Consider the following 13,439-nt stretch of genomic DNA (forward strand, 5'->3'; position numbering starts at 1 on the left):
TTAAATCTTTAAAGAAAGAAATTGAAGAAGACACCAGAAAGTGGAAAGATATCCCATGCTCTTGGGTAGACAGAATTAACATGGTAAAAAATGGCAATCTTACCAAAAACAATCTACAGATTCCATGCAATGCCCATCAAAATCCCAGCAAAATTCTTCACAGACCTTGAAAGAACGGTATTCAATTTCATATGGAAAAGCAAAATAACCAGAATAGCCAAAACAATCCTATGTAATAAAAGAACATCTGGAAGCATTACAATCCCTGACTTGAAACACTACTACAGAGCTACAGTACTGAAAACAGCCTGGTATTGACATAAGAAAAGACAAGAGGACCAATGGAAACAAGTAGAAGACCCAGATATCAATCCACACATCTTCAAACACCTGATCTTTGAAAAAGAAGCAAAAAATATCAAACAGAAAAAAGAAACCATATTTAACAAGTGGTGCTGGCATAACTGGATATCAACATGTAGAAGAATGAAAGTAGACCCATATCTATCACCATAAACAAAACTCAAGTCCAAATGGATCAAAGACCTCAACATAAAGCCAGCCACAGTGAACCTCATAGAAGAGAAAGTGGGAAGTACACTTGAACACATTGGCACAGGAACCACTTCTTAATAGAACCCCAGCAGCACAGACACTGAGAGAAACAATTAATAAATGGGACCTCCTGAAGCTGAAAAGTTTCTGTAGAGCAAAGGACACGGTCAACAAGACAAAACGACAGCCTACAGAATGGGAAAAGATCTTCACTAACCCCACATCAGACAGAGGTCTGATCTCCAAGATATGCAAAGAACTCAAGAAATTGGACACCAAAAGAACATATGATCCAATAAAAAAAAAAGGAGTACACACCTAAACAGAAAACTCTCAACAAAGGAATCTAAAATGGCTGAAAGACACTTAAGGAAATGTTCAACATCCTTAGTCATCAGAGAAATGCAAATCAAAACAACTCTGAGATTCCATCTTATACCTGTAAGAATGGCCAACATCAAAAACACTGATGACAACTTATGCTGGAGAGGTTGTGGGGAAAAGGGAACACTTCTGCACTGCTGGTGGGAGTGCAAGCTGGTACGTCCCCTTTGGATGTCAGTGTGGCGATTTCTCAGAAAATTAGGAAACAACCTTCCTCAAGACCCAGCAATACCACTTTTGGGTATATATCCAAAGGATGCTCAATTGTGCCACAAGGACATGTGCTCAACTATGTTCATAGCAGCTTTGTTTGTCATAGCCAGAACCTGGAAACAACCTAAATGCCCCTTGACCGAAGAATGGATAAGGAAAATGTGGTACGTTTACACAATGGAGTACTACACAGCAGAAAAAAATGACGACAGCTTGAATTTTGCAGGAAAATGGATGGAGCTAGAAAACATTATTTTTTGGGTGTGGTAACCCACACCCAGAAAGACAATTATCATATGTACTCACTCATAGGTGGTTTTTAAACATAATGCAAAGAAAGCCAGCCTACAAACCACATACCCAGAGAACTTAGACAACAATGTCAACATGAAGGGAGACTTACATAGATATAATCTACATGGGAATCAGAAAGTAAAAAAAGAAAAGATCTCCTGAGTAAATTGGAAGCATGGCCGGGTGGTGGTGGCGCGTGCCTTTAATCCCAGCACTCAGGAGGCAGAGTCAGGCGGATCTCTGTGAGTTCGAGGCCAGCCTGGTCTACAAGAGCTAGTTCCAGGACAGGAACCAAAAAGCTATGGAGAAACCCTGTCTCGAAAATCAAAAAAAAAAAGAAAAGAAAAGAAAAGAAAAAAGAAAAAAAGAAAAAAAAACATAAATTGGAAGCATGGGGGCCTTGGGGGAGGATTGAAGTGGGAAGAGGAGAGGAGGGAGGGGAGCAGAGAAAAATGTAGAGCTCAATAAATATCAATAAAAATGTATAAAAGAATAAAAAGCTATGATATGAATCTCTATTCACTTGGTCACCCTGGTTAATTACTCTCCTGTCATCATTGGCTGTGCCTTTGATCCACTTAATGTTGGCCTTAACCTATGGACCTTGCATCATTAACGCGCTAGTCAAATTTATAAAGAAGCAGATCTCTATGGTCCAACTAGTGGTTCTAAAAAACAATACAAGCCTATAAATTTAGAAGAAAAACATCTCAAGGATTTTAAATTCTACTCAAGGGGGGATGAGAGGGCCAGGGAGCCAGACCACAGGCATGACAGGTTTCTAACAACCCCTGTCAGTGACCAGGCCTTAGTTTTGGTTTACTGGAACTGGCTGGAGTTGAGCAAGCAGTTCTTGGAAAAATCACAACTCAGGAGCAACCAGTCACCAGGGACCCCACAGCCTTCTACTAGCTCAGCAGATGCCCCACAGCCTCCTACTAGCTAAAGATAGCTTTCCCTACCCTGCTGTTGCAAAGTTCCTAGAGCCACCTGCCAATCCCATGAAAGTTTGATTTATACCCACCAACCATCCCTCAGAATAACCTCTCCTCTCTAGAATTCCCTCACCCTGTATAAAACATAAGTGTGAGCTTCTCTGGGGATTGCCATTTGCCACCCCAACATGTTGGCAGTTTTTTTAATAAATGTTCTTGCTGACTGCATACATGACAGGTGGTCCTTTATGGGACTTCTCTCGGACCCTAATAGACAGCTCATAAAGCAGATCAGCTGAAATGGTTTCCCACCTGAGTTCCCTCAACCTAGGTGTTCCTCTCCTTCCTGCCCAAGGCTACCGACTGTATGGACAGGGTAGGCTGATGGGGCATCATGCACAGCTTCATCAGTGAACCTTAGAAGAAGCACTGCCATGATAGCCTAGGCTAAACACCATGGGAAGCAGGATTTCTGTACCATAATTTCCTCCTTTCATTAGCCCAATTTCAGCCTTCATGACTGCTGTTGGTCTTCTGGCATCTGCTCTATCCAATCCCATCTTTTAGCTAGGAATCAGACATCCCCATTGGCTGCTGCCTATTTATGACATCATTCTCCCTCCTACCCTACCAGCACCTGGTAGAATCTTGGTGTTTCCATGGTGATGCCTGTAAACAAATTTGGATCATCACAGATCACTTGTGACCAGTGACCAGTAAGTGCTGTCTGATACTGGACACACTTGCCACTGAGGTCAGCTGATCAGACAAGGATGACCTTCCTCCATTGTACTGTGGATTGCTGATCCTCTCCCCCTGACCATGTCAGGTAAGGAAAGAAACTTTAACATGCTTCTTTTGATCACTTCTCTTACTTTCACTATGCTTTTAAATCTTTGTTTAATGGGCACACTATTCATGTTGATATAGATATCTCCGGTTGAATGTTACAGTTAGCTTTGGTTCTTACCAGGGGTTAGAAAACAGAAATAAAAGAAGATAAACTGCACAGATGGCTGTAGAGGTACATGTAGGTAGTTGGGAATTGAATGTTACAGACAGCCAGAGATTTTAAATCTAAAGGCACAAGATAGCATTATATTCCAAGCCATTTTTAGGCAACCACACTGCTGAGATTCCCTATCAAATATAGAAAACAACATCCCACTCTGGTCTCTGGCTCTTAACATCTACCCAGCCCAACTTCCAGAGCATTCCCAACACCTTATGTGCACTGTTGTGCTGGATGATTTCAACAGGGGCTGGGTACTCCATGGTCAGTTGTTCTCTGGACAAGAACTGACACATGGGGTGGGGGGAATTCTCACAAGGATGCCCACTAGAAAGAGTTACAAGAAATTAACAGTTACTGAGGAACTGATCATTTAAGAACCAGTTACCAACTATTAGATTTAGAAACTATCTTGTTCAGAGAGGAACCCATACTACATTAGCATTCCCAAGATGTCACATGAAACACAGGCAAGCAACGTGAAATGTTATCACCAGGCTATTCGTGCAGTCATATATGCATACGCACTCAATGGCTATACAAAATAAGACATCATGACTTATACAAGAAGTAGAGGGAAACAGGAGGCGTTAGGGGAGGAACATATAATTACCTAAATATAGTACTTATATATGAAATTCCTGATACATCATTTACTTAAAAAGCTCAGAGTAGAGACAAGCCCGGTGGACATGGCAAATGTCTATGGAGCCAGAACTCTGGATAGAGAAGCAGGCCTATCTGTGTGATTTCAAGACCAGAATGAGACCCTGTGTCTACACAGAGTAAAAATCTGCACAGAATAGGGTAAAGATACAGCCATGAGAAGCTGTTAAGGTTCTCCTACCTCTAAACACTTTTGTTCTAGGACACAGTTGTAAGGCGGTGTCAAAGCAGGTATTAGAGCAAGACAAAGCAGGGGAAAGAACAGTGGTGTCTAGAGCACAGTGAGAGTTAAAGCAGATCAACTGGGAATTACAGTTCCACACAGGAAGAACCGGCAGCTTATTAAATGAGTGCCATCCTATATAGTAACAAGAATCATTCTGAACCCATTTGTCTGGGATATGTGAGGGGACATAGGTGTTAGACTCCTCCGGATAGTACAACCTGGAGACAGCACTGCTCCTCACAGGAAGCGAGAAAGCTTCCATCTCACCATTTTCCCACTGTCCTCTTGTTTCCTACAGAAAATTGTCAAAGTGCACCATTCTTTGGGGCAGAAAGTGCTCTGCAGCCCTCTGTGCCTGTGCTGAGGAATGCCACACCCTCAGCAGGAAGTGTGTGCAACTTCTATGGGGTATCCACCCCAGCCGCGAGCTCAGCATGGCTCCTGCCATCAGACTCCAGCACTTGTTGCCAGCAGCTCGTAGACAGTGCCTCCCTTTACCAACGAGCTGGCACTACCACGTTGACTGCACTGACCAACCAGAACCAGATCTCCACCCTGCCACTCCCCTATGCAGGTGTTCTCCAGTGTGATCTCACAGGAAGCTCTGACAGGAGAGAAACTGCATTCCAGGACTTCACTGTAACTATCATTGACCAGAATACCACACTCTCCTCCCTGGCTATGACAGCCCAGTGTGATAACATTCTAGATCCCAATGCCTTAGTCCCTCTTTATCCGACACTCTCTGCCAGCCTCGTCCAGGCCACACCATCAGAGGTGCCAAATCAAGGATACAACCTGGCACCTTCCTACCAGGATGGCAGCCAGCTCTATTACTACAGCCTCAACAGCCTGGGCCCTCTGATGGCTGGAGAACTCGAGCAGTGCCTGCAGGCCTATCGCCTTGTGTCCTACTCTGGAACTCAGGCCTCCTCCCTGCAACCAGAGATGGTGATGATGCTAAGGGAGTTTCATTCAATGAACGTTCAAACACCTTTCTCCACCTCTGCCTTCTACTATCCCTCATCTGCTCAAGCCATGCCGGACAGCAGCCTTCAAGGTGAGAACAGAGCCAGGAGGGGAAGGAGTGAGATCAACCCTCGAACAAAGAGGGCACAACTTACCTCTCAGTAGTGGACAGTCCATACAAAGGGAGAATGTAAGTTCTGATAGGTTAGGTTTGCCTTGGGCTCATCATCGCAGTCTTCAGTCTCTATAATGAGAGAATGTAGGGCAATGAGTGGCATCCATCACTCATCAAGACATGTCCAAGGACTACCCCCACAGACACGCATGTCACCCTGCAAGCTAATTCATCCCATCCATCAACACACAGCAGTCACCTCTTTCCTAATTTATTGCTCAGGGCTCTAGAGGACACAAAGGCCTTTCTGTTTCCATAACACTTGATTTTCCCTGTGTTGAGATCTGACTCTGGAACAATGCAACTCCAAACCAGTCCTGGAGGAACTACTCCCAGATTCCAAGTGCTGGCCCTGAAATTCTCTTACAAATATAAGTGCATCCAGAGTCCAGTATAACCCATGTACAATTGCTAAGTTGGGTAAAGCCTCTCTCTCTCTCTCTCTCTCTCTCTCTCTCTCTCTCTCTCTCTCTCTTTCTCTCTCCCTCTCTCTCTAAGACCATGATCATTAGGACATGTTTTCTACAACACAGTCACACTCAAGCCCAAAGATTTTACAATTTTGTTTGTTTGTTTGTAGTGATGAGATGAGCAGGCCTGCTTTTCATCCCGCACAGCTCCTGCACGGCTAGCTTAGCTCCAGAATAATTACACAGAAACTGTATTCATTTAAACACTGCCTGGCCCATTAGTTCCAGCCTCTTATTGGCTAATTCTCACATCTTCCTTCAACCCATATTTAATAATCTGTGTAGCACCACGAGGTGGTGGCTTACCTACGTCTATCTTGGGCCAGAGCTTCATGGAGACTGCCCCATTGCCTTCTTCCCAGCATTCTGTTCTGTCTACTCCACCCACCTATGTTCTAACCTATCAGGCCAAGCAGTTTCTTTATTAATTAACCAATAAAAGCAACACATAGAAAGAAGACCCACCTACATCATTTATTCTCTTTGCTTTGCTTTTCGAGACAGGGTTTCTCTGTTCCACCCTGACTGTCCTGGAGCTTGCTTTGTAGACCAACCTGGCCTCGATCGTAGAGATCTGACTGCCTCTGCCTCCTAAGTGCTGAGATAAAAGGTGTGTGCCACCATTCCCTGGCTGATTTTACTTCTTAAACCAATTTTTTGTCACTACTAACAAGACTTTGAAATGTTGGGTTGGAGGAAATCCTGGGTTGTTGAACTGCCTGACTTGTAGGAGTGGAGAAACTTGGTTTGGATACCTAAAGCCACATAAAAAGCCAAGATTCTGGGGGTATTTAAGTAATGACAAAAACTTAAAGAAGTTGGAAGATATGGATTAAGTTCTTAAAAATGATGGACCAGACAACCTGCCTAATAACAAACTTGCAAGGAAATGAGGGGTACGCTTTCAAAGACAAAGGGTAAAGCAAGAGAGGGGCACACACAGGGAATTCTGTAACCTCCCCATGGTGAAGACGCGTGCACACACCACACAAACACAAAGGAACACACAATTATCTGTGAAAACATGACTTTGCATTATCACCAGAAAGAACAGAGCACTCACTACGAGTCTCCCAAAAGAGGTGCTGCCCCTTGCTATTCAAGCAGAGCTCATAGGAATGCCTGCCCCACTGCTGTAGGGTCTCAGTACTGAGGAGCACTAAAAGGAGGGGAAGAGGAGGGGAGCATCTCACTTACCAGGCACTGACTTCTTACTTGACTCTTTTTCAGTGGTGGAAATGGAGACACCCCTGGAATTGACACCTTCAGCTCAGACATTCTGTTTGCTGCAGAGTCCAGACCTTGGCAATGCCTGCACCCATGACACCTGGATGAGGACACCACCTGTCAGTGAGGACAGGTCATTAACTGCCCCCATCCACAGTCCTTCAGAATTCCTGCCCTTGCCTCCAGCTCCAAGCCTGGAACAAACAGAAAATAACAACTTGGATTTCAAGATAGCCAATCTATCAACACCTCTGGTTACCTATGAGGGCACAAAAGAAAACCAAGAACTAGCACTTCTACCTTTAGTGCACCCCAACATGCAGCAGACCCTGAAATACACTGATGCTGAAAGCCTACAGCAGAACCTTGTTCTTGACAATGACACCTTGGGAAACAGCAGCCTAGGTCAGGAAGAGCCTGGGGTGCTTCAGAGTGTGGTGGGCTCCAACATGGACTTTGCAGACATGACTGCACTCGTGGCAGATATTCACCTTCCCCAACTCTTAAACTCCCTCACAGAGCTAAACCAATTCCAAGATCCCAGAGCAGCTCAATCCAAAGACTCCACAGTCATCGGGAGGGATCAGGCCCAGGAAAGCTCCAGCGTCATCAGTGCACTCTCAGACCAAGTAAGAAAGAATGACCAGAAAGTCTCTGAGCTGCCTGATGGAGCTCCTCAAGCCAGAATCCAGCTCCAGAAACTGGTGGAGGGAGAAGAGGCTGTGGGCAGTGCTGGGTTCAGTGAAGGGGCTTTCGACAACGTGGCCAAGCACTTGGAGGGCAAAGCTCAGAAAGTCACCCAGAAAGCGCAGCAGAGCTAGGGCACATGGGCAAGACAAGGCCAAGAAGACTAGAGAAAACAACTCCAAGAAAACAGAGGAGCTGAAGCCATCAAGTCACAGAGTCAAGGCAGAAGAGAAGCCCGCCACCCCAAAGACCAAGAGGAAGAGGAATCCACCTGAGCTCAGCCATGACAGCTTTAAGAAGCCTCGAACTCACCTCGGCATGCACATGCTGGCGTCTGTGCAGGTCTTTCACCCACTGGGGAAGAAGAGTGAGAGGAAAACTGGCGTCTCCTCCTCCCGGGCTCTGCTGAACTTGAGCAGCAACAAAGATCCCAGGACAGGCCCTGATACCACATCACTGCTGGATATGCCACGTGAGGGCCAAAGCCTTGACAAAAGCCTGGGCAAGATTCAGAGACCAGCGAGCAGTGCTCCCAAGCGGTGTCCATCTCCATCCCAGTATGAGCTGCCCCCACCTGGGAAGGTCAAATTAGTACCTCTGCCTTTCCCAGTCCCGGACAAGCCTCAAACTAAACCTGTTTCTAGAAAGCTTCTCTGCCTGGCTTCACGCAGGTCCACTATGGCTTACCCAGTGAGGCCTCACTCCCACTCAGCTCAGCCTCCCACGCTCAAGCCATCCCAACCAGCTCCTGCCAGCACATCTTTGATGGCCTCTGACAAGCCAGCTCCACCAAATGGCACCAGTGCCACACGAGCCAACATAACCAAGCCCATCCAGTCTTGCACTGGGCCTCAGCCGGCTGCCTCTTTGCCTGCACCCTACAGAGCATCATCTCACACTTCACTCCACAGGGAGCCTCTTTCTGCTGCCAGGAACAAGGCCCTTTCATCTCCCAAAGCTAAAACCCAATACCTGCTGCTAGACTTCAGTTGCCAACCCATCCCATGGAGGAAAGTGGACATTCCAGGGCCAGTCATCTCACAGCCTATCACTGAAGAGCAGAGGCCAGAGAGGGAAGCCATGAAGAGGCGGGCTCAACAGGAGCGAGAGAATGCTGCCAAGTGTACCTCTCTGGGAAAACTGCAGTTTTTCCTTCAGAGGGAGAAGGATATGGAAATTTCAAAATATTATGGGTATGCAATGTAAGAGCTAGCCAGGTTTTCAGAGTAAAGTGCTGTTCAATGTGACTAAGAAGAGATATAAGTACCAAAACACAGGCATACATAGGTTTTAAAGACTTGTGTGAATATATTGATACATTGGCACAAGTATAGGCGTACAGATGACATGTAGATATAGATGGATATGTAAAATATTTCTATTCACACATAATTGAGTACTTAGTAAAACTCTCTAAAAATCTTAAGTCTGTTATTTTATTTGTGAGTAATGAGTGGTTGAATATTTCTCTCTGATAATTTAACATTTATGTTTTCTAATTGCAGTATCATATTCTATATGAAATAAAGCTCACAAAATATGTATTTAATCTTGGATCAATTAATAAAAAGCTATAGTGGTATTAAAACCGTTCTCCTTGTGACTTCATTCACTGGACATGGGATGTCTTGAAGCACATACTGAGTATGAGCACACTCCTTGTTACCACAGTCTGCCCAGCTCTCATCTCTCCCCGCAGTGCTTTGTCATCATTTTCCGCTACAGAGCTTTGCCTCTAGTCTCCTGAAACATATGCACACAGGAGCTCATTATGTAAATATAATCTGGGAACCACATCTGCAAGAAAACATGGATAGCTTATGGAACCTGGCTAATTTATATGACTATCTCCACTCAATTTTTTTCCTGCAAAAAAAAGCATAATTTCTATTCTTTTATGAATAAATAATTTTCCATTATGCTGATACGTCACATTTTCTTTATACCTTTCTCTGATTCTGACACCCAGACTATTTTCCTAATGTAACTACTGCGTACTGTCGCAATGGCTACTGTTGGTGTCAACCTGAACACATGTGGAATTAACTAAAACCCAACTGATTGGGTACACCTGTAAGGGATCTTTCTTAATTAAAAAATTAAATCATTTGAAGTAGGAATACCCAACTTAATCCAGCTCTTTTGAAATGGGAAGCTTTGTTTTTAACTTTGGCCACATCTTCAGGTGGCAGCCTACATAAAGGATAAAGAATAAGAAAGCCATTTGCTCTTTGCTGGCTGGCCCTTTCTCTTGCTAGCATGTCCATTCCTTCACTGGGATTAGAGCCTACTTCTTCAGAATTCCAGAATATACCGAAGACCAGCTGAGATATCTACCCTCATGGTGTGAACAACTACTCTACTCTTGCCATCTCTGATGGTATACAGCCATTATTGAAATAGGTAGACTATGACCTATTAGCCACGTTAGTAAATCACCTTTCTATAAATACACAGATGGATAGATTCTATCAGTTCTGTTCCTCTAAGGAAGCCTGACTAGTTTAAGTATGCTGCAATAAATATTGATGTGCAGATATGCCTCTAATATAAAGAACTGAAATGCTGTGTGTATATACCCGTGAGTGGTATAACTGATTCACTTTTAATTTTTTAAAGAGCCTCCACTGTGATTATGTTGTGTGGTAATTCTAACAAAGAGCACACATGGACACTCTTAAAGTTGAGTACAAAGTCTTTATTTCTGGCCAGCAGCTGCCTGGGAAACTTGCATAAATGATGCAGCCCCAAGACTCACTGCCTCTGATCTTCTAAGCACAAAATCTACCTCCTGGGTTGACATAATTTAGTTAGCAAGAAGCAGAACTATAGAAGCCAAAAGGTAAGGCTAGTACATTTAGACTTTCCTGTATCCTGGAACTATTGACTATGTCTTTGAGGATTAGGTCTTTGTTCCCATTTTAGCAGGTGTTGGAACCCACTTGCTGGGTTCTAGGGTCAGAATGGTCCCTACAACATGGTGTCGGTTGTGCTAAGGTCAGGGGACTGATATCCAAGATGTATAAAGAACTCAAGAAAGTAGACATCAGGGGCTGGAGAGATGGCTCAGCGGTTAAGAGCACTGATTGCTCTTCCACAGGTCCTGAGATTAATTCCCAGCAACCACATGGTGGCTCACAACCATCTGTAATAAAATCTGGTGCCAACTTCTGGCCTGCAGGGACACATGCAGGCAGAACATTGTATACATAATAAATAAATCTTTAAAAAAAACATTTAAAAAAAAGAAAGTAGACATCAAAATACCTAATAATTCCATTTTTTAAAGGGAACAGATCTAAACAGAGAATTCTAAACAGAAGAATCTCAATTGGCCGAAAGACATTTAAAGAATTACTCAACATCCTTAGTAATCAGGGAAATGCAAATCAAAATGACTCTGAGAAGCCATCTTACTCCTGTCAAAATGGCTAAGATCAAAAGCACTGATGACTGCTTTGTTGCAGATGTGTTGGAGTAAAGGGAACACTCCTCCACTGCTGGTGGGAGTGCAAACTTGTACAGGCACTTTGGAAATCAGTAGGGCTGTTTCTCAGAAAATTAGGAGTCTCTACCTCAAGAACCAGTGATACCACTCTTAGGTGCTCAATCATAGCACAGGGACACTTGCTCAATGATGTTCATAGCAGCATTGTTCAGAATAGCCAGAACCTGGAAACAAGCAAGATGCCCTCAACTGAAGAATAGTTAAGGAAAATGTGGTACATTTACACAATTGAGTATTACTCAGCAAAAAAGAAAAAAGGAAAAAAAAAGACATTTTGAAATTTGCTGACAAAAGGATGGAACTAGAAAAAAATCATCCTAAGTGAGGTAACCCAGACCCAGAAAGACAAAAACAGTACGTACTAACTCCTAAGTGGATATTAGATGTAAATCAAAGAATAACCAGGATGCAATCCACAGTCCCAGAGAAGCTAGGTAACAAGGAGGACCCTAAGAGGGATACGTGGATTGCCCTGGGAAGGGGAAACCGATGAGATCTCCTGGATAAACTGGGGCTGAGGGAGACAGAGGGCAGGGAATGGGAATATGAGCGATCCGGATTGTCTATAGGGGGAGTGACAGAGAGGAAGAGCAATGAAAGAGATATCTTGATAGAGGGGTCATTTGGGGGTTAGAGAAAAATTGTGCCAGGAAAACTTCCAGGAATCCACAAGGATGACTCCAGCTAAGATTCCTAACAATAGTGGAGAGGGTACCTGAACTGGTCTTCTCCTGTAATCAGATTGGTGACTGCCCTAATTGTCATCACAGACCCTTCATCCAGTAACTGATGGAAGCAGATGCAGAGATGCACAGCCAAGTACTAGGCCAAGCTCTGGGAGTCCAATCGAAGAGACGGAGGAGGGATTAGATGATGGGGGGGGGTCAATATCATGATGGGGAAACCCACAGAGACAGATGACACAAGCCTGTGGGAGTTCACAGACTCAAGACCACCAGCTAGGCTCTCTGTATGTGAGTGACAGTTGTGAAGCTTGGTCTATTTATGGGACCCCTACCAGTGGGACTAAGATCTGTCCCTGGTGCATGGAACCCACTCCCTAAGGTGGGATTCCTTGCTCAGACTTGATGCAGGGGGAGGAGCTTGGTCCTGCCTCAACTTGATAGTCTATGCTTTGTTGATTCCCCTTACTTTCTGAAGAGTGCATGGAGGGCAGAAAGGTGGTGGGGGAGGAATGGCAGGAGAGGAGGGTGGGGAAAGTGTGGTTAGTATGTAAAATAAATTAAAAAATTAAAATAAAAAAAGTCAAAAAGGAGCCAGGATCTTACACTCCTCTTTATGACCTAACTTCTCCCATGTCCCCAAATCCTAAAGGTTCCATTGCCTCCCAGTAGTAACTCCCATCTGGATCAGAAGGGACAGAGGCTCCTGCCAGCTCTGCACTGTCATTTTCTTGTCACTGGAACCCAGAGAGCATAAATGGTCATTCATGTGACATAGGGAACAACTTTTAAACATCTGTCTTCAGGACCAGCTACAAGGAATGTTTCCCCATTTCATTACCTGTTAGCTAGGTGGGTAAAAGCAAACCTCCTGGACACCCTTTGAGTGTGTGTCTTTCCTAGATCTCACACCGTGATCCACCACACAGCTTTATCCCTTCCAATCAGTGCCTACTGCAGAAATCGTGTGCTGAAAATTAGCATCACTGATTACCATCCATCCAGGAACATGGTCAACAGGCAGAGTTTTTTCATCCATGTTACTGATCAATCTCCTAATTAAAGAGAAGGAAGAGCCTCTCTGCCCACCAGAGTGCATTTATGGGCAGTTCTCATATCCATTGGGGCTGCCTCTCTGCTGGGGTTCAGCATTAACAGGGATCACTTTGCAAGAACAGTGAGAAACAGGTGTGCTCGGTGGCTCCAAAAGAGAGTGCATCTCCAGGAAGTGCGGGGACACTTTGAAAAGTACAGTGTGTGGGACAAACAGAACTCAGCTTGAGTAGACAGAACTCAGTAGGCAAAGTAAAGTGGTCAGTTCAGGGAGGTGACAAACAGGGGTGAGCTCTTCAAACTGTGTCTCCTCACATCCCGCCTTCCTGCAACCTTTTGTGGGGATCCTTGGTGGGTGGGGCCCAGTGGATAAGAAGACAAG

General features: G+C 44.5%; 1 pseudogene; it reads left to right on the forward strand.

The window, feature by feature from the left end:
- Positions 1–9,019, forward strand: part of LOC121443180 — a 38,024-nt pseudogene extending 29,005 nt beyond the window's left edge.
- Positions 9,020–13,439: the final 4,420 nt, after the last annotated feature.

Source organism: Microtus oregoni, unplaced genomic scaffold (genome assembly GCF_018167655.1).
Source record: "Microtus oregoni isolate MIOR12 unplaced genomic scaffold, Mior012 000102F_ref0000329, whole genome shotgun sequence".
NCBI classification, from domain to species: Eukaryota; Metazoa; Chordata; class Mammalia; order Rodentia; family Cricetidae; genus Microtus; species Microtus oregoni.